The sequence below is a fragment of the Sorex fumeus genome, unplaced genomic scaffold, assembly GCF_029834395.1.
Source record: "Sorex fumeus unplaced genomic scaffold, SorFum_2.1 ptg000006l, whole genome shotgun sequence".
NCBI lineage: Eukaryota > Metazoa > Chordata > Mammalia > Eulipotyphla > Soricidae > Sorex > Sorex fumeus.
The window spans coordinates 20,649,280-20,671,293 of record NW_026606063.1 but is presented as its reverse complement, the minus strand read 5'-3'; the positions used below and the strand labels follow the sequence as shown (position 1 = coordinate 20,671,293).

General features: G+C 47.2%; 1 protein-coding gene across 2 annotated transcripts in view; it reads right to left on the bottom strand.

Moving 5' to 3' along the window:
- The window catches only part of CYRIA (CYFIP related Rac1 interactor A), a 109,897-nt gene extending 89,405 nt beyond the window's left edge, over window positions 1-20,492 (bottom strand). The window contains exon 1 of one of the 2 annotated variants that reach the window (XM_056123425.1): window positions 20,471-20,492. The gene's annotated coding sequence lies outside the window, so the exon portion shown is untranslated. The remainder of the gene's footprint in view (window positions 1-20,470) is intronic. The other variant, XM_056123408.1, reaches the window with a different exon arrangement.
- Between the last annotated feature and the right edge of the window lie 1,522 nt (window positions 20,493-22,014).

Sequence of the window (22,014 nt, the reverse complement as noted above, 5' to 3'; positions counted from 1 at the left end):
GCATAACCCCCCTCCCTTCTCCAAAAAGCATCTTCAAAAAGCTGACTTATTCCATCACACAACCAATAACTATCTTAAGTAGTGCCAAAAACATATCCAATAGGACTGAATATGAGCTTCTCCGTTATAACCTGGACTAAATGCTCCTAGGATCCTCTGAATTTTACTCCCTCTTCATAAATAGGTATGTAAAAATAAAATACAAAAAACACATGAGGTGCAATTTCCAGGATTCTTCTGAAAAGTAAAAAAGATAATGCAAAAGATTCTCTAACTGAAAATCAGTGTCCTGGCACTTTGACTATATCATCAGATCAGAACATAAATGTCTTACCACGTCAAAAATGCTGCACGGGAGAAAAATATTAACATGTAAATAACACTTATCTATCCCCTGTTGTTACTAAAACAGAGTATCTTCTAAATGAGCTGTTATGTCCTGCTAAAGGCTTTCAGTCCTGGTGACAAAGGGGTTAGATGCTGAAATGGATTTTGAAATGTCTGAACTCGCAGGATGAAATTATTTAAATTGAATGTCTTAGAGAAAAGGTAACTCAATTACATTTTTAAAAAGTGGAATGATTTGATTCTCTTCAACTGTAGAGTACATTTCACACTGACCTCTTCCAAAGTCATCTGCGCAAGGTCTCAGAGGAAAGTTGTGACGACCGTTTGCAATGATACCAGGAGACAATGAACAATTGAAGATGCCTCTTCCTGAAAGGGATCCCTAGGAAAACACTGTGCATGAACACGGACATGCATGCGTACATGCATGAGTGTGTACACACATACAGTTTAAATGTCCTCAACAGAGATTTTGCTCTGTGCGCAACATGTGGATTACTCCACAGAGAGCGTCCCTGAACCTCCAGTCTCAGCTGGCACTGCCTCACCAGGCTATGAGAGTCCTTCAGAGATCAGGGACAGATCAGACAGCATGCCAATGTTATTATCCTCAGTGCCTCACATGGGTATTATTGGTGGAAGCGCCTGCCTGACCCTCCACCAGTGTATTTGGAGACCCACGACTGCAACTCTTTGGAAATCCTGACCAACCAGGAAGCTCACCAAGTTCCTCAGCCCTCCAGGTCCAGGTACAGCAGTGATGAGGACCCTAAATCTAAAGAATGTTCCAGCCTCTGCATCAAGTCATGGAACAGTTCAAGGCAGGAACTCCAGAGGCATTCCCTTTCTTACTGTCTTCCTTAGCTCTTTCTGGTCCTAGAAGTCTAGGTATCAACCTCCAGAGAACTCATTTCTATTTTTTCCTCTTCTTTTTGAAAAGGTGAGCAGCTGAGATGTGTCATAAATGCACTAAGCACAGAGGACATGCCGGGCAAGGCCCCAGACACACCCCCCCTGGTCACCCCATTAACCCTCACAGCATTCCTAAGAAGGAGATGTCACTGTTGAGATCCATTTTCTGCAGATGTGAGTGATGATGCCCAGAGTGCTTGAGTAAACTGCGATGCAGGGAGTGAGGAGAAGGTGGTGCTCAGTCCCCGGGGCTCTTTAGCATCACCTTGCATCTTAGTATCTTGGTCTTTTCCCTCTAATTTAAGAAGCTGCTCTTGCTCCAGCAACACAGAGTTAGGAACAGCAACAACAAAAACAAAGAAATGAGGAATAATGAGAGTTTTTTAAAAATCCCCAGACATAATAATGTCACACTGTTATTATTGTCCTTGACAAGAAGAGGAGTCATCAATTAGGATTAGAAACTTTGGTTATGACTGCAGTCCTGAGTTTTCTTTGATATGATAACATAAGTTTAAAAACACAGAGGGAAAGGTATATTATCTTCAATGTTATAAAAATAAACTGATAAATCTGTTTATCTAGCAACTAGCTAAAATACACTGCTATTTTCTTTTTAAATCTTGAAGAGACTGTGGGAATGTTAGCACTGCACTGTTAGAGCACTGTCATCCCGTTGTTCAGTGATTTGCTCGAGTGGGCACCAGTAACGTCTCCATTGTGAGACTTGTTGTTACTGTTTTTGGCATATAGAATACATCACGGTAGCTTGCCAGGCTTTGCTGTGTGGGCGGAATGCTCTCAGTAGCTTGGTAGGCTCTCTGACAGGAGCAGAAGAATTGAACCTGGGTTGGCCACATGCAAGGGAAATGCCCTACCCACTATGCTATTGCTCCAGTCCACTGTGGGAATATACACTATTATATTCAGCTTTCTTGGGTTGGCTGAATTTTTGAACACTTGTAATTAAACAAACAAACAAACAAACAACAACAAAACGAAATGTTGACCCTCTCCTCTTTTTCAGTCACAGTGTGAGGTTTTATCCTAGGATATGGAATAAGAGACAACACACGTTCTATCTCAGAATGGCTATAATGCAGAATGACTGCATGTGGACTGGCATAATATAGTCCAATGGACTAATGTTAGCTTAACTCCCAGTGTGCTATCAAATGTTATTTTGCTATGACCCTAACTTTCACATGATGCTTACTAGGTTTCCAAAGTAAGGACTGAGCCACATCAGACTATCAGCTGTAGGAAGACCAGTCTTTCTGTCTGTCAACTGACTTACTTGCCTGGACAGTCTTCTTTCACTAGGGAAGGAACTCAACTGAAGACTGACCATTTCCTGGGTTTGGCAAATAGCATGTATGTAAAATAAAGCTTCTCCAAGAAGTATCTCAAATTCCTTCTGCTAGGCTCATTCTTCCCTCTGTCATGAACATGATCCTATGCGAGAAGCAGCTGTCCTTTCAACCCAGGTCAACTACAGAGCCAACCCTCAGCCCGGAAAAGGAGATCTTTGTTGCTGTCAACCATGGAAAGCTGGGGGTTATTTCTTACTGAAGCTGACTGACAAACATATCACCTGTTCCCTCTTAACGTAACCAGGCTTTAATCATTGCACATTTACTGGCATTATGCTGAGGTCAGCCAAGAAGCAGCAATGTCCATTTTATGGTTAAGGGTCCAAAGACCTACACGTGATGAAGCAATGGGCCGGAACTTAATAACAAAGAGACGAAAGCCATGGGAACAAAACTGTGACTCATCTCTCATGTAATAATCTGTTTTGCAGACTGGAGCGTGATAAAAACTCTAGCAAATCATCAAAGTGACAGAGGTCTCAGGACTTGTTTCTGATAGCCCGGAAGCTATAGCAGGAGAAGAGAAGAGGTACAGACAACGCTGAAGGCAAAGCTAGATCATTATCTGCTGGAGGAAGGTGGGCCTTCGTTCTTATGTCCCACGGCTGACAGGCGGCTGGAGTCATTCTAAGCGGTCCCGGGAACTGTGATCATTCTCCAGCCAGAGGAAGTCCTTTTGCGATGAACAGAGCCGTTCTCCAGCAGTTGCTTGACAATTACCCCCAGAACACTCAGCACATGCCTGGAACATGGCAACAACCGGAGGTTGTATTATTTCACCAGGAAGTTGAAGCACTAAGTGACCCTGACCTCAGAACTGAGTCAGGAGGTAGTAATGCAGGACAGAGGTTCGCAGGATCTCACAGGAGTGACTAATTTCATTTTCTTCCCATTGTTTTCCCTTAGAATCTGATTGTTCTTTGTCTTTGCCTTATTCTCATCTTTCCCTTTTCATTTCACTTTTTAAAAGAGCTCCTTTCAACAGGAGTGTGTGAGTCACCTTAATCATTTATTCAGACATATTTCTGTCCCCGCTGGCTGGCTGATGCAAGGCGTTCTGCAGCCTCTGATCTTTTTACCAGAAAGTTCCATTCTCAACAGCTATTGGGGGCGTCCAAGAGTGTGGGCATTCTGCATGGGACTTTTCATGAGAATTCACACAGTTGTTTTTGACCCCGGCGCAGTGAACTTGGGACACTTCCCTCCCCACTTTTATCCACAGATGCTATTTCCATCCTGCACCCAAAGGCTTTTCTATCCTGAGCGACCATCCTAGGCCTTTCTCTTCCATGGGAGCAACATCCAACAAAGCAATCAGTCCGGCGCTATTTTAGTGAGCACAGACATGGGTACATTTTTAAAGCACACACCGAATTGCAAAAACTGAGCACTAACATCAAACCCAGGTAAATGGCTCTGGACACTGGAAAAAAGCCCAAACAGGCCATTGGAGACACACACAAAAAAAGGCTGCTAAAATTTAGCTACGAACCAATGTTCAACTTCACCTCTGCTGGCTCCCCAGGTGGCACCCTGCAAAAGGAGAGCCCTTCTAGGCATGTTGGTTAACACCTCCCTTTTAACTCCTACAGAGCTTTTCACTTGTTTTCAAAGCTTGTTATCTTCCTAAAGCCCCTGAGAGGGAGGGAGGCAGGACAGAAGGTCAACTGGGAGGTGAGGAAATAAAGGCCTAGCAAGGCTGTGAATTGCTTTGAACCCATCCTTAGCTGGTACAGAATGAGATCTCCACAGGGACTGGGAATTTTTATCTGCCCACTTTTTAAACATTGGCAACACGCATTTAAAGGCAGCACATTCGAGTGATCTGAGCTAAGAGCTTTCAAGGCCCAGCTCTTCTAGCAAAGCCCAGTCGAATGCAGCATCCATGAAAGCTGTGTCTCCATATGCTCTTAGCGCGAAACATCACTGCTGAACTATTAAAAGACACATCCTTTCTTTTTTATTATTTTTAAATACACCCACCGCCTGACATGCAGGCTGAAAAGGAATCACTGCCCACCCCAAATCTCTGTAACCAGTTTCCCAACTATGCCCCATTTTGAGGTATGCGCATGCCTCTGGCAGGGAATCTACATGCCTCTTCTCTCCTTGTTGAAAAATCTTAAGGGCTGGGGCCAAAAGGGGAGAGAGAAAGAGAGAGAGAGATTGAGAGAGAGAGAGAGAGAGAGAGAGAGAGAGAGAGAGAGAGAGAGAGAGAGAAAGGGAAAGAGAGAGAGAATGGGGGGAACTGTCTGCTATAGAGGCAGGGGAGGGGTGGGATGGAGTAGGCAGATACTGGGGACATTGGTGGTAGAAAATGTGCACCGTTAAAGGGATGGGGGTTCGATCATTGTATGACTGAAATTCACACATGACAGCTCTGTAACTGTATTTCATGGTGATCCAATAAAAAAAAAATTTTTTTAAATTTTTTTTTTCAAAAAGGCTGGGGCCAGAGAGAGAGCACAGCAGGTAGGGCATATGTTTTACATTAGGCAAACTTGGGTTCGATCCCCAGCATCCCATATGGTATCCTGAGCACCATCGGGAGTAATTCATGAGCACAGAGCCAGGAGTAACCCCCGAGCACTGCCAGGTGTGGCTCAAAATCCAAAAGAGAAAAATTCTGAGGGTTCCCCCACCCGTCAGATTTCAGGCCCCCCAGATGCCATTTCCACCCTCTGCTACATCTCCTTGTCTCCTTCCTCTCACTGGCGGCCTCCAGGCTCAGAGTGAGCTCCTTGTATTCAGTGCTCTATCTTCTGCTCTCCCGAGGATTTGTTGGGGGAGCGAGCAGAAGCAAAGGTGGGGCCGAGGCCAGGGAAGGCTGCTGACCCTGGCATGTCACTGGACGCCAGCTGCTTCTGTTCAGACCCCAGTGTCCCTGCACCTCAGCCAGCCCGTGTCCTGAGTTCTTTCCCTTGGCGGAAACTCCCCGCCAGGGAGAATGCTCTTTTCTTTCCCTAAGGCTCCAGAGACAAAGCCCTGCCCCCCACCCTCTTCCCTCAGCTGCTCTCTGAGTCAGCACACTGGTGAGTGGACAGCCCTGGCCCGACTCCTGACACGCTTTGAGGGTTTCTCGAGAGACTTCCTTGTTGGTGAATCTGTGGTCACAGGCAGGGAATACCAGTCCCCAGCAGGAGCAGGGAGAGCCTCTGAGCCCTGGGAATTTTGGGTGAAGCTCTCCTCCTCCTGACGCCTTAACTCTCTCCTCTCCACGAGGAAGCTCACTTCCTGCTTTTTCCTTTTCCATGCTCCCTCTAGCAATGCCCTCCCTCAGATGGTTGTCCCAAAAAGAAATTGGCTAATTGGAGGCTGGAAAGAGCAAGCCTTCAAAATTTCCATTTTTATTTAAGTAAAAAGAATTACAAATAATCTTTAATTATATTGCCTGGCCCTAAAAAAGAAGGGAGAATTATTTTGTTTTGTGTTTTGAAAATTTGGGGTCACACCCAGCAGTGCACAGGGCTCACTCTGGGCTCTGCACTCAGGGATCATTCTTGGCAGGCTTGGGGAATTATATGGGGTATGGGAGATCGAGCTGGGGTTGGCTACATGAAAGACAATCACTTTACCTGCTATACTATGGGTCTAGTCCACAGAGGAGAGAATTTTTTTTTTTTTTTAAGGAACAGAAGGAGTGGAAATGTTGTGCTCACTCTTTCTCCAGGACATGGAATTAGGAGTGAAAAATTTAGGGATTGGGGCTGGAGTGATAGCATAGTGGGTAGGGCGTTTGCCTTGCATGCGGCCGACCCAAGTTTGATTCCCAGCATCCCATATGTTCCCCTGAGCACCTCCAGGAGTAATTCCTGAGTGCAGAGCCAGGAGTAACCCCTGTGCATTGCCAGGTGTGACCCAAAAAGCAAAAAAAAAAAAAAAGAAAGAAAGAAAGAAAAGAAAAGAAAAAAAAAAGAAAAGAAAAATTTAGGGATAAACCAGCACAGCAAGTGAGACTATTCCCTCATGGTTCACAGCCCAGTGAAAAGGACTCTGCAAAGAAACACTCAAAACTAAGCAACAGGGATTAAGAGCACACCAAGGCAGCACAGAAGCCTGTCTGTCTGCCTGTCCTCACGGCCTAGCCCTAGTTCAGTTCGCGACAGCCCGTGGTCTCCTTGTTCTTCCTCCAGTAGTTTAGACACACTCTACTTTGGCTCGCTTTTGCTGACTCTCCCTGAACAACAGCTTTCCAACCAACCGCAAGGTAGATTCGTACAGGTCCTGTAGTTTTTCTTAGCACTATCCCATTCCAATGAAGCTTTTCTTAACCATCAATGGAAAAGAGCAATTCCCTTCCAACTCTCTGCTTTCCACCCTGCCCCCAATCAAGGCACTCATCTCTGCTTCCTATTTCTTCAAGGACTCTACTGCCAGCTAACATCATATAAATCTTACTTAGCTATGTATTAATAGTTCATTTTCTCCTAGTAGAAGATCAGCTACTACTGAATCTCAGAAGAGAAACTGTCCCAGAGAAATATCTGACAGTGAGTGTCACATGCATATTTGTTGAGTATGTGGGTGATGAATGAGTCAACGGATGGATGGGTGGATGGATGGATGGATGGGTGGATGGATGGATGGATGGATGGATGGATGGATGGATGGATGAACCCATGCATTTGGTAGGAAACTAGAAGGGGTCCCAGAAAAACTAAACATTGTAAGTGAATCTAAGACGCTGCAAATCAAGAAAGTATCTATAGGAAAGAGAAAAGGTAGTTCATGTACAATGTTGGGTAAATCACATTATCATTCCTGTAATATAAAACAAAAACAAGATAGTGGTAATAAAAAATAGCCATGAAATGAAAATAGCAGTGGACGAGTAAAATGAGCCAAGGATAGGGCAGGCTGATGTAAAATAGAACAAGAGAAGAGGAAGTATGCCTTTCTGTACAACCACTTGTAGACTGGAGGAAGTAGACTGAGTACTGGACACAATGAGGGTAAGGGCTAATAGGGTCCACTGGACTTGATTTCATAGTTGAATACAACAGTATTTAGGTCTCAGTTTAAAGGCTTACTCCCAAGCACCAAACTTAACTGCATTCTGTATGATTGGAGAACAGCACCTTTCACATGCCATTTACCTTTAGATAAATCATCACATCTCTCAGACTTAGTTCTGCTCTCTATAAATGAAGTCCGCAGCATCCTCTTATTATACGACATGTAAAAGTCTCTATTGCCACATCAGTGCTTTGGATGTGTATGGTTAAGGTCTGCAAAATATGTCTATTATTTACATGAAGTTTACAGAAAGGTGAGGACTCTGCTCAAGATAAAGGCATATAAATGCAGCTAAGATTGCATTTCTTTGATGCCAGGTAGACTTGTGGCAGGAAAAATAATATTTCATTTTCCTGAAAACATCAAACTGTGGCCTGGAAGCTTTGGGAGTTCTGTAGTATGGGGGAAATGTAGGACTTTGAGACAGGCAGGCTTGAACCAAAAAATCCTGAAGCCCCACTGTGAATTCTGTCTCAGAGAAAATTTTTCAGTGTCTTTATCTTCAAAAGGGAAATAAATATAACTACCTTGCAAGAATGTGTCTAGGATAAGAAAGGTACACAAACAGGCTAGCAAAATAGAACTAAAGGGTGCTAAGGGCATGCTAAATATGCTAAATATGTTGAAAAGCATAATCCATACTTACTCATATCGTTGAACTTTTGGGTGTAGCTTTCCTTACTGTACTCCACTTTATCACACTATGTAGATACTGTGCTTTTTACAAATTAATAGTTTGTGGCAACCCTGTTTAGAGCAAGATTACTGGTGTCATTTTCCCATTAGCATGTGGTAGTGGTTGGCATTTTTTAGCAATAAAATATTTGGGATTCAGGTGTGTGTATTTTGTTTAGTCATAATGCTCTTGTACACAATGCTGTCTACATTACAGTGCAAACATGCATGTGTGCACTGGGGAACCACAAAAAATTGAATGATTTGTTTTGCTGTGATATTCCTTTGGCTGTGGTGGTCTGAAACTAACACAAGATATCTGGCTATTTGGAAAATTAGAAGCATTATCAGTATTGCATAACCTGTACATCTAGGTCAAGACAAATAATTCATAGACAGAAGACCATGAGAATAAGCCCACTGGAGTTCTTTGAGTTTAGATGAGCTAATCAAATCATTTTCTGAATTTGAGATTGAACAAAAAGATGTACATAATCCATGACCTTACTAGCAGGTTACTGGGGCAACAGTTGGAAGAAGGAGAGGTAGAGCTTGTGCACAGGTGATTCAAAAGAGCGAAGCAGGGGATAAGCGCTTAGTATTCCACCCACAGCTTCATTAGGCTACACATTCACTCCTCACCTTTTGGGAGGAGGCCTCTATTTGGAAACATGGGGAACAGTCTCTTGGCCAAAAGAAGAGGTCACACCCAAGAAATCCTTTTCTTATCACAGGTGAGCCTTGGACCTAGCATCTGGGAACAGATCTCCCATCAACCTAGAAATTGCTTCCAACTTCTGCTACTCAACTCCCCTGAAGCTGAGAAATTGATGCTTTTGGGTGAAGGGGTTTACAAATGTTTAGGCAGTTGAGTAAATATCAATCTTCCTTTCTAAGCCATACAAGTCAGGATACCCATCCTTCCTTCACTCCTTCAATTTTTGCCTCTCCCTCACCTCCTGTGTGTATGTATGTATGTATGTATGTATGTATGTATGTATGTAGTATGGAAGTCAGAGCACAAGCCTTGCATGCACTGGTCCTGTCCAGTCCTCTGAGCATCAATGAGTGTAGCCCTGGGAGCACCTCTGGGTGGCCCCACTGTTCCTCGAGTATGGCAGAGCCTGAGCACAGTGCAACCTCAGGCTTCCCTTGCACTAAATCACAATCCCTGTTCTTTAAGTATCACCAGAGGTAGAACCCAGACCTGCTGAGCACCCCTTGGGAAGTCGCTTAAAACAGAAAAATAAATAATTTCTTCAATTAACTTGAATCTTTTCAAATAAGACTAGAATAACATTGCTCTGGTTCTGTGAATTCACAGTCAAAGGGCGAGAGAGTTCTTCCTCAGGAAGCTAATTCCATTGCTCTGTGCTGGCCACCTTCCAAATCACCCTTCTCAGCAGTCATGATCCCAGAAAGGAAGAAGCGCCTCCAGCCTGTGCGACCTCCGTGGCAAGGATTCCTTCCATTTGTCAAAAGCACAAAGGCCGGGGGCTGGGCTGAGGTACAGACCTGTGCAGAGGCCACCTGGCAGCACCTGGCCTTGGGAGCGCCTGCCAATGTCTAGCAAGTCCCCCCAACACCTGTGTGTGCATGTACTCACTTGCACTCACAGTCACGCTCAGACCTCCACACATTCACACACTCAGGGCCACACCATGAATATATATGTACAGGCATACACTCCATACACTCTCATACACCCCCTCACCCCTACAAACACATTCAAATCCCATGCCACAATACATCCACAGTCATATACCCTGCACACTGTTATATACCCCAAAACCACACACACACACACACACACACACACACACATATAAACATGCACACGTGCACTCATATGCCACACCATGAATACATCTACAGGCATACAGACTGCACACTCTTATATACTATGAAAACACACAAACACACACACACCCACACAGTCACATTCTATACCACAAATACCCACAGCTGCACACCATGCAATATTCAGACACTCATATGATACCACATATACTCCCACAATAACACACTATACATGCATTTACACACTCCATACACCCACCATATACTACACAATACTTGCCCCACTCATATACCACACAATATTTGCCTTATAGTAACACACCATGCACCCACTTGGACACTCCATACACCATAAGCTCACACCACACACACACACACACACACACACGCCACACCACCTATATATTCACAGGCATATACTAAGCATACACATACACTCCATACCCCCACAGTACATATACACAATCATGCATTAGTCCAGGCCTTACTAATTTTTAAGGACCAGATATCCCAAAGATTTCCCCATACCCTGGTGTTGATCGCATTTAAAACTTTCAAGTGGCTGTCATAATTGGTGCAAACTAAATGCCTTCAGGATTCTAAAACTCAAGATAACTTCTCCATTCTGGAAACCCCCGTCTGTGGTCAGGCCCGTGGTTCCCATCATGAGTTGCTGCTAAGTGAGAATCTTCTCCATGAGCAGAGAGGGTGCTGAGGAAGGGGAGGCAGAATACTTAGTGGGAGATGGAGCTGCAGATACCTCAAACCTCACTGAAAGAAACATTAACTTTTCAACCTGGCCAAAGTCAGCAATATGCTACATTAAAATAAACTTAAAAGATGAGGGGGAAAAAAAGATGATGAGAGAAAAGGGGGTGGGTCCCAATACCCTCCTTACCTAAGTAATATAATTTTAAAATATATCCTTTAGACACTGGTCAGAACAAGAACCAATTTCTTCCCCCTGGACAGATTTTGCACGAATCTTATGTTCTCCAGTAAGCAGTAGGGATTTTTCACTCTCACTGGGCACCCCCTTAACTCTAACCACAGTTCTCAGTTGTGGATCGGCTGGTCCTGGCGTCCCCACAGGACATGGTCATCTGCAAGTTTTGAGTACTCATTCAATGAGTCCTCACTGGACATGAAAGAAGGTGCTGGGCTGCAATCAGCATAGCACGAAGCTTGCAGCATCAGAAAATTACTGTTGCAGGCGCTGCCAAGGAAGAAACCATAAAGCTTGTCATGCGCCAGAAGAAACCATGACGGACTTTCCACCTGTCTCCCATATGCCTGGAGGCTGGTGGAAGCTACAGGAATGCAGACAGGCAGGTAGCTCAGCACCACTGATTCTCATGGGGCCTTGGCCTCTTAGTCCCAGGCTCTCAGAGGGAGAGAAAAAAAAAGAGAGAATTAATTTTTTAGAAAGAGATTCACTAGGGCCCTGAGAAGAAAAGCTGTAAGTCCAAGATCACCCAAAAAGTTTAAACAGACCCAAGACAAAATTTAGGTCCTTCTCACGCTCTGCTGGAGCTTCCACTTCCTCATCCTCATTCTCTAAGCCCTGCTTCCTCCTCCTAAGGCTAGAATGATGAGCAGAATCTCCAAGTTCCCATCTACCTTCCCCCTTCAAGGCCAAAGAGGCAATCTGATTATAAACTAGATTGAAAATTTTTTTTCTCAGTTTATTTTTAGCTCTAATTATTTTTAAAGAAAAATTACTCTGTCCCAAGGAAACTTGGAAACCCATGCTTTGAAGGCCTTTTATTGTTGTTGTTTTTTTGCGTTTGTTGTTTGTGCCAAGCAAGGCCATTTAGTTTGCTTCCTATTATTTACATGGATGAAATAAAAAACGAGCCATTTAGATTTTTGATGAGCATGAGATGAACCATGTCACCCACCAACTAGTATCCAAAGTAGGATTTTTGAGGGTCCCACCCCTGCCTTTCCAATTTCCCAGCCTTGGGGATGTTACCAGTTCTTTGGGGCCTTTTCAAAGGGGATCCACAAGCCCTTCTTTGAAACTTTCTGCTCAGATGTGCTTCCAAATTCAGAGCTTTTTGGGATTGTAGAAAAGTAATATTGTACAAGGTCCATGTTTAGGTACATTCTGACAGAGCCTGGGGCCCTCATGAATCATTTCTTCATTGGTATTTGGATGTCTGATACAATATGGTCAGGTTTTTCCTCCAGATATGTCATAAACAACAGATCCATATATTTTCACAACTATTTGGTTTTTTTTTTCTTTTTAGGTCACACCCGGCAATGCTCAGGGGTTACTCCTGGCTCTGCACTCACGAATTACTCCTGGAGGTGCTCAGGGAACCATATGGGATGCTGGGGATTGAACCTGGGTCAGTTGCGTGAAAGGCAAAAGCCCTCCCTGCTACACTATCACCCCGGCCCCCTACTTGGATTTTTGACTTGCAAAAAAATGGGGATGATTATGATCTCACTTGTTACCCTGTAAGGAATTCCAAGGTCCCAGATTTGTAATTTCAACCCTCCTGAAAACACACACACACACACACACACACACACACACACACACACACACACTCTTTTACAAGTTAGGTTAGGAGATGAATCATCCAGTGTGTGTGTAACTGCCTGCTGACTGGAATCGCTATTCTTCTTAGATGAAAGTAAACACACAGCCATGTTCATTTAAGTATAAAGCAAAGCATGGAGGAATAAAGTGAAAGCTCACATGCCTAGAAATAAGTCCAGAAGAGTGGATTTGGAGATGAAATGTATCTATGAGAGAAAAAAGAAGGCCCTGTTATTTTTCACCCCAATCGGCCGATGATGAGGAGACTAAAGGACAGCAGCGAAGACTTTTTCAAACTTCTCTTCAGAGCTCAGGCAAAACTGTGAGATAGATTTATGTCAAATTCATTTTTTTAGTATTCCTATAACAGAAATATTTTGAACTGTAGTTGACAGATCAACAATTTAGTATCTCACTCTGCCTCAGGGGAGAGGCAGGATTCCAATCAAGAACTGTTAGGGTGCAAAGGCCTGGGACCCTCCCACAGACCTAGACTTCTGGGGATGCCAGGCTTGAATTTAGTCCTATTGTCTTTGACTTTGTCTTTGACTTTGAGAATACAGTTCTTGGAAAAGTTTATGGACACTCTCTAACTTTATGCCCCAACCCACCCACCTTTGTCTCCTTTTCTTTCCCCCTCAGTTTCATGAAGGAACTGAGTGAGAAGCTTTTCCCATCTTAAGGACATGTGAAAATTTCACATGTGCGGAGCAACCTCAAGGATGTTCAGGCACACACTGGCCGCTGATAAGCTCTGAAAACACAGCTATATAGAAGTATATATGTTTAATTGTATGTTTTTATTTTGAACTTCCTAACTCTTGGAGCGTATTCCCTTACGCTATCTGCTTATGAATTCCACACTTCTCACATGCAGGCCTGTCATTTCGTAGGTGCTAAACTTCAGTTTCTACAGAATGGGGAAGACTCGCTTACAAATCTCCCAAGAATCTTACTTACAATGGCTACTCACTGTAGATTATTCCCGTGGACAATTGTCCATCATGTGCAGAGGACGGGGTGGCTGTGTACCATTCACTGTGCCTGGGCAAGGACACGCACTTGCAGAAGCCTAGGCTCCTGGTGGGCGAGAGAGGGGACCATGGTCCTGCCTCTCTCTACTCCCCTATCACCACGGCTCCCTCTTCCCTGAAGCCTCCGGGACACAGCCCCCAGATACAGATGTGCTTGGTTACTCAGAGGAACAGGACAGCTTGAGGGGAGGCCAGGACATCTGTGTCCACTTCAGTATCGCTCCTGATCCTACAATGCTTGTGCATTCCACCAAGTGCAAAGTCTGGGAAATGTCACCGCATGGCACATTTTGGAAGACAACTGACAAGAGAACCTGGTGGTCACCACGATGACCGTGGTATCCAGTTTTCCATGCCCGTGTCCAAAGACAGTCCCTGGGTCACAAGAAGAGCTGGGCCTCTTGTCACTCTGCTCTTTGAAGGGGTTCTTTTCAATCATCCTAGATCCCCGGTCCCTCTCCCCTAGTTCTCAGCAAACCTTTAGTATAAGCCCGCCACCCATTGCAGCCTCTACCAGGCAAGGGGGAAGGAGAGCCCATGTGATCGGGTACATTCTACTTGTTCCTTCTCTCTGAGACCTGTCAGGTGTACTTCCGGGATGCCATGTGAAGGGAAACACATGTGTTGCTGTGCTACAAAGCCTGCGGAGATGATTAGCCCTCCCCACCTCTTCCTCTAGCGCAGTGAACTATGGATTGGAGAAGACACTTTCCAATCTCCATCTGGGGGTGGGGGTTTCCTCGTCGACCTCCCCAGGATAGAAAGCTCCCACGTTCTGGGACAGTCGATGGTAGAGGGAGGCTGTATCCTACCTAGAACAGCACAGGGCAGGGTCGCATCCCCACAGACACAAATGAATGAATAATCTCATCTTTAAGCTTGATCCATCATAAAACTGCAATCAGACTCTTTGGGGGCATTCCATTTCCCCCGTTTCATTTTAAGGATCTAATTATCTATGCCATACAGAATTTTTATTAGAAAGTGAAGTCATTAAATAAGCAGACACCAGACTCAGGTCTGAGATAATTGCGGAGAGAAAAGGCATGTGTCTGCAGTCCTTAATCCAACCCGGGAGGCACAGGGCTGGCAAACATGGCACCCATTTCCACCCCCTGCAGTCACTGGGTCACTGGGGCTCTGACACCAGGGAAACTAGAGCTAGAGGAAGGGCACAAGGGCTTCTCATGCCTGCCTTGTCAGCACAGAGTCACGTGTTCAAATCCTTATGCCCGCAAGAGTTATCCCAGTAGCTCTGCTCTTTGGGCCTGGTAGCTTTGTTCTCAGCAATTTTCAGCACTGTGAGTTACATTGTACTGCACCATAGTTGGTGAGTGCGAACAATACAAAAAGAGATAAGCCACGCAACAAGTATCACAACTGAAAATATGTGTGAGCGCCATAAGCAGGTAGGTCGAGGTATGGTAAGCACAGCAGCCACCCTTGATAAGCACCAAATAAGAAAACGTGCGTCTCAACTAAAACGGGGCCCCCAGCCCCCACAGTGAGCACGCATAGTGCAAATGCCAGCAAGTACTGCAGCCAAGGGTCTGAGCCCCACAACCTGATCTCTATCCCCTCCTGTCCCCTGCAAGCACCATGGCTCAAAGCAGGCAGGTACCAGTCAGGCATGCGTGAGGCCCACAGTTAGTGTAATACCAACAATAACCAAGAGAAACAGAGGAAGGAATTTTTTAAAACAGAATTAAAAGGTGGAACTTCAGTTCCCGAATTAGAGAGAAAGGTTAGCAGTGAACAAGTCTTAATTGCTTTTCATTATTATTGGAGTATTGACAGTTCTCAACTGCATTTTCACTTCCACCTTCCTAGACGTGTATACTGGTTCTACATACCAGTACTGCATTTGAAGAGCCAATCACACACTTTTTCTTCCTTCATTGCTCCCAAGCCTCTATGCCTTCCTCTAAGCCTCTTTCATGCTTTCCACCGATAGTTATAAAATGGTTTATAGTTTCGACCTATAAATTTTTGCAACGCCAAAGCAGTAATCCATTGTTGTGGCAAGAAAGCTACCCTAAGATTGGCAAACATTTTCTCTGAAATCAGCCCTAGCAAGCCCCTATTCATCTCTTCTAGATTTGAGGTCTCCGCCAACTGCAGAAAGCATTGTTAATGCAGTGCTGCGAACAAAAACCTCAAGAAAAAATCTCTAAATATTTACTATGAGTCTGAGCTTCAACGCTGATCAGCTAGTCCCACCTCCATTAAAATCAGCTCGCATTCTGCAAGTGCCCTTATTTTAGGTCACTGCCGCAGTGCCAAGGAAATGACAAGACTGCATGCCGTAGTACAAAGAGCAAGAAGGAGCCAGTTTGAAATTCTGGCCCTGCCACTCACTGGCTGCTGGACTCTGTGCAAGCGACGTTACCTTTCCTGGTTTGCTTAAATGCAAAAAAAAAAAGGAACAAGTGAAACATGCCTGGGGTAAAATATACATAGAAATGGCTACGGATACATACTAATATGAAGCAATCATTTTAAAGCCTCCTCACAGATAACAGCCTGTTCTGAAACTCAGGGTGTCCGTTGACATTTCAAATTTGTTCCCCTTTGAGATTACAGAGTGTGGGTGATTTACACACTGCTGTGGAAGAGTGGAGAACACTGCATAGCTGGTGAGAGATAACTCAAAATTAGCCAGGAGTGTGAGAAACCTGAGCAGGGGCCATTGTTAACCTTCCCAGATAATGAATGGATCTCCAAAGGCCAGAATTAGTCCAAAGAGTTCCCCGACCATGGTGCTAAGAGGACCCAGAGGCCCAGTAACTGTGAAGTCTTTTCTAATCAATATAACCAAACAGCAGCAAATCTAGAGTGAGGCAGGCATCACGCCAGGTCCCATAAATACATAAGATCATTTGCTTCTTAGACGGCCAGGATTCTGATTAGCATTTCACAGCTACACAACTTCAGGCTTAGAGAGTGCCGCTATCAGGATCCTGTAAGTGGGACATAATGCCGGTACTTTAAAATTTCCTGACTGATTCCAGAACAGAGAGATAGTACAGCAGGTACGGTGCTTGCCTGATGCACATTGACCCAGGTTTGATCCCCAGCTGCCCTGAGTCCTATCAGGAGTCATTCCAGAGCCAGGAGTAAGCCAAAAAACACTGCTGAGAATGACTTCAAACCAAAAACAAAACATAAATAAACAAATAAATAAGCATAAATAAACAAATAAGTAAATTCCTGGCTGGCTTCAAAATCTACTTTTCCCCCCTCCAGCCTTGGGTAACTCATACAACGAAGAAAAGGTTTTGACCAAGATGAAATGAGAACCTGAGGTTTCCAGGAGCAGATGTGTCAAAACTCATAAGGAAGGGCTGCTCCCAGTGGGCTGCTAAGAGCAGCTCCTCCGGCTTCATCCCCTCCCTCTGGGGACTGAGTGGGGACTTCCCAAGCGCACAATAGTGAGAAAATCTATTGCAGCCACAAGCACCCGCAGCCTGATTCAACCCCAATGGGTCATATTGTAGCCACAAGCACCGGCAGCCTGATTCAACCCCAATGGGTCACTAACTCAAGTCACCCTCTCTGGGCTCCATGTCACCCTACCTCTGACACCACCTATCTGTCAAAACCACCTCTGCCCAGGGCTGTCCTAACACCAGACTCCATTCATTGAAAACGAGATGAAGGTTTCCTTTTTTGCTATCCCTATATGGTTTGGAATAGGTACTCAACCAACGCAAAGTGCATAAATGAAGAAATGGGCCCAATATCAAGGTTAGTGCCAGGCGCGTCTAACCCCTGAAATATTACAGCTTCATTCTTCTTTTTTTTTTTTGAATCACCTTGAAATAGTTACAAGCTTTCCTGTTTGGGTTAAAATCACACAATGATCAAACACCCATCCCTCCACCAGTGCACATTCCCCACCACCGATCTCCCCAGTATACCCCTCCTTTCCCACCCTCCCCTCCCTCCCCCTGCCTCCAAGCTTCATTATTCTTAATTCAGTTCTCATCTCTGGGCAGTGGTTCAGGGGTCTCCTTAACACGGAAATCTCCCAACCAGGCGAGGCCATGCCATCTTCCAATCACTCTCCCTATGGGCTACTCTGCTGCATCCTATGAGGCCATTGCGAAATGCCATCAACCCACTTTCAAGACCAAACCTGAAGATCATAGGAGTGAACCACCTTCCTCCAGGAACACATCTGGTACCAAGGCTGCTGATTCCTCTGACTTTTGCAGGCTTCCATAACACTGTTTCAGTTTACTCTTAACAAGTCCCAGTGTGTGAGGGGAAAGGGAGGAGAAGGTGGGGTGCAAATGAGAGTGTGCAATGAAGGAGAAAATCCAAAGGCAAGAGAGGGGCCCCAATGCCGGCGAGTGCCATCGGGAGCTGACAGTCAGTGACCCGGTGGCCCTGGGGAGCTCTGCGCTCCGCACCCAGGGCTGGCTCAGGAGGGCCTAATTGGTTCCCAATGTCCCTGACTCATTCCGTTGCATCTAGGCCCTCAGAGTAAAAGCAAACCGAATGCTTCATGGTGCTGAGTATAAACAGGAAGTCACAAGTGGCTTCACTCTCCTCCCAACTTCAATCTCCAACAGCTGAGGTCAAGGGCACAGCCAGGGCCTGACCTGGCAGCGCCCCCGAACCTGACCCCAGGGAAGTCTAGAGGCACATCTGAGCAAGGGGAAGAACAGGGCACAATTTCTGATGAGCCTCTAGGAATATGGGTTTAGGGGGCTCTGTTTTCCCTCTGGGAGAGGAGCCAGGAAGCCTCCGCAGGGTGGAAATTTCAGGGGGGTGGGCATCTGCATGCCAGTACCAAGATTTTTTCCATTCATTACACACACACACACACACACACACACACACACACACACACACACACACGGTCTGAACTATGTGCTAATTTGCTATGACTGACCTCAGGCAAACAGCTCACTCCAAGCTCAGTTTCCTCATCTGCAAAGTGGGGACAGTTTCCACCTAGTCCACAAGGTTTTCTTTCAGATGAAAGGAAATAGCTTCAGGATGTTCCTCTACCACACTGAGCTTTATTATTAGCACAGAGGCAGAATGCTACCCACTGTGCGCCTTGGACTGGGATGCCTGCCTCTGCGCCCCCCCCCCCCCCAACAGCAGGAGGAGGGAGTGCTGGCTGGTCTATCCTCCTCTCTATCCCCTCCCCACCCTCTCCTCACAGGAGCCCGGGGCCCAGAGGAGATGAAGTTCTGCCAGTCCCCAGCCTGGGCCCCGCGCCCATGTTTATGACTGTTTATTTCAGAGCAAGTCGAAGAAGAAATTAGAGCCATAAAAGACAGGACAACAGACCAATAAAAAGCAGCTCCCAGAAGAGTCAGAAGGAGGAAGAGAGGCAAAACTGTCGCCATGGCAACACAGGACAGTCAGAAGCACGCAGGAAAAAAAAAAACAGCCCCTGATCTGCCTTCTCTTGTCACTGCTGAACAAGCCCCGGGACCCCTTCCGGAGCTCAGTGTAAGCCAACAACTCACCCTCCAGGCTCTGCCCGCAGCCCTGCCCAGGTGCCCAGCCTGACCGGGCTGGCAGTTGCCCTTGCTAATGGCCCAACCACAGACCTCAGCCCCCTTCTCTGTACCTTCCGGGGAACCTGAAAAAAAAAAAAGGCCCAGGCACTTCCAAGAGGAGAAGGTGGATGGTGAAACTGGGGAAAACTTTCTACTGGGGAAAGGGACACAGGGTGAGTCAAGGCTGGGCAGAGGAGTCCACGCCTCTACCGGGGGTCCCAGGGAGCAGGTGGGAAAACAAGGGCTGGGAAGAAGAGCCAGGCTCTTCCCTGCAGGCTGGGCAGACAGTGGGGGTATCTGCTCCCCTTGACCAGTGACTCCCGGGATTCTAGGGCTCTGGAGACGGGATTGCCAAATAGCTTTACGTGGGGGCACAGAAGTGATGAAGTCCTTGCCCCAGTCTCTGGACAGACAGCCCCCTGTCCCAGGTCGGCAATTCCGAGAACCCAGAAGAAACCCACTGCTCCCGTTGCCAGATGTCGCCCCTTCTCCCCCAGTCCCTCCTTCAAGCTGGCAGGTATGGTCACCAAATAGCATGGCTAGGCTAGCCTGGGGCCAGTCTTTTCGGGAAGTGGGTCAAATGGTCCCTAAAGCTCAGGATCCCCAAAAGTCCCTTGGGTCAGACTTGAAATGTGAGATGGGCAGCTGCAAGACGCAGAGGTGAGGGGTCCCCAGGAACAGAGGTGGAAGGAAAGGGGGGGGGCAGAAAGGGAGGGTGTGCAGCAGCGTAAGAGACCAGGTGTGCAGGGTTCTGGGGGAGGGGGCGTCTTTCTCTCTGGGGCTGCAAAGAGTGGGGGGCAGCCGGGGCTTCCGGTGGTGGAAAGCAGGGAATAAAAAAGAAAGCTGGAGTCTCCAGAAGAATGACTTTGGGGGGCTCGGCATGCCAGTTTGTTGAGGGGTGGTGGGTGAGGTGGAGAGGGTGAGGCTAGGGCGAGCGCATCTAGCCGGCCAGGAGCAGGGTCCGGGGGGCTGTCCCCGGGCGGGTAGGGATGATGGGGGGTTAAAGGGGGTGGATACGGAGGGACCTGTGAACCAGAAACGGGGACCACAGCCTGGGATCCGGCTCCCAGAAACGGGGCGCTCCCAGCTCCCTTGCTCCCCGCGTCCCTCCTCCCCAGGCGTCCCGATCCTTGGGGTGGGGGGCAGAGGAGGGGGCGCAGGGCACACGAATCCCACCCGGCGCCCCGGGAAGCCGCCTCTCCCCGCCCATCCCCGGCCGCGTCCGGCCGCGCTCACCCCGCGTCGCCGCCGCCCGTCCGCGACTCCGCCGCTGCCCCCCGCCGCTGTGGACGCGTCTCCCGCGGCCGCCGCAGCAGCGAGACGGCCCCGAGCCCCGCCCCGGCCCGCCCCGGCCCGCCCCCCGCCCGGCCCCCGCCGCCGCCCCGCCCCCGCCCCGGGGACAGAGGGGGATGCCCACCCCCGCGCCCACCCCGCGGCGCCCTCGGGCCGTCACTCGCCTGGGCCCTTCCTTCCCCAGGAGACCAAGCCCGCTCCTCCGGCTCCTGCTCTTTCTCCCCACCCCGAATTCCAGCCGCTGTCCCCTCCTCCGACGGAGTCCAGCGCCACCCGCGTCCCCGAAACGCACGCCCACCCTCCAATGAAGTGCCCGGTGCCCCGGGCTCCCAGAGGACTTGGGTTTCAGAACGCAGCCGCTCGCTCTCCCTCCCCGACCCTCCCTGCGCAGACTAGTAATTGCCCAGCCCCGCCTAGGGGGGTCGCGGGGGAATCCCAAGCGACCACCCCAAAGGTTTGTTATGTTATTATTATTATTATTATTTTCCAAAACACGTTGTCCATCATACAATTGCCCTAAGGAGTAAGTCTGCAAAGACACTTTTTTTTTGTTTTTTTGTTTTTTCCCCAAATATGTTGTGATGCGAGGGGAAAGTAGGGGATTCCAGTATCTTGGTCAGGATCATTGTTTTCTAACATCTGCCTTGGAGGCTTTTTGCATTAGAGAGAGATTCAGGAAACCTGAGAGGGCTGCTCTGTGCCAAACAGGTTGTGAGTCACAGCTCCTGTTTGGGGGTGTGTGTGCGGGGGGGGGGGGGGGGGTGGGGGGGGGGGGGGTGCCTGCAGCCCAGGCTTCTCCACAGCTTCCTTTCCCTGTTGATCAGACATCAGAGCATCGTGAAACATTGATTCAGCTCGAATGATAGGCCCAGCCTCGTCCCCGAAACTGTTGTGGGCGTCACCCGGTCTCCCAAGACCGGAGAACTTCCGTGGTCCCTAAAGTCATTTTCTTGGGCTCCAGGGGACCCCAGTTACACTTGATGCCCTGCAACCTTCTTCACACTCTGCCTGCTCACAAGCTGGAATCCAGGTTCCCCTCAGTTGCCAGGTGTCAGTCCTGTTCTGGGTTTGAGCAGGAATTTAGACAGGGCACAGGAGCGCTCCGCTGTTCAAATGAAATAGACGCCCGATAAAATGGGCTGGGGTCCCTAGGCTCTTCTAAATTTCCTATTTGCCCCCCTTACAACCCCCCCCCCCCCCCATAGCCTGGCCAGGGACATTAATCCCTGCCAAGACTGCCAAGACAATCTATTTTATCTTTTACCTTTGGGTCACTCTATTAGAAAAAGTTTTCCAGCTCTGCCTTCTTGTGTACACGTATAGCTACATACCCAAACATCAGACTTACTCTGTCCACCTTGGAGCTGGGCAAGCTGTATTAGAGATAGCCAGTATAAAACAGCCACAGTATAATCCACCCCATAAAACACTATCATTTTAGAACAAGGGAGGACTCCTTACTTAAGGCCAGTCCATGCCCAATAATG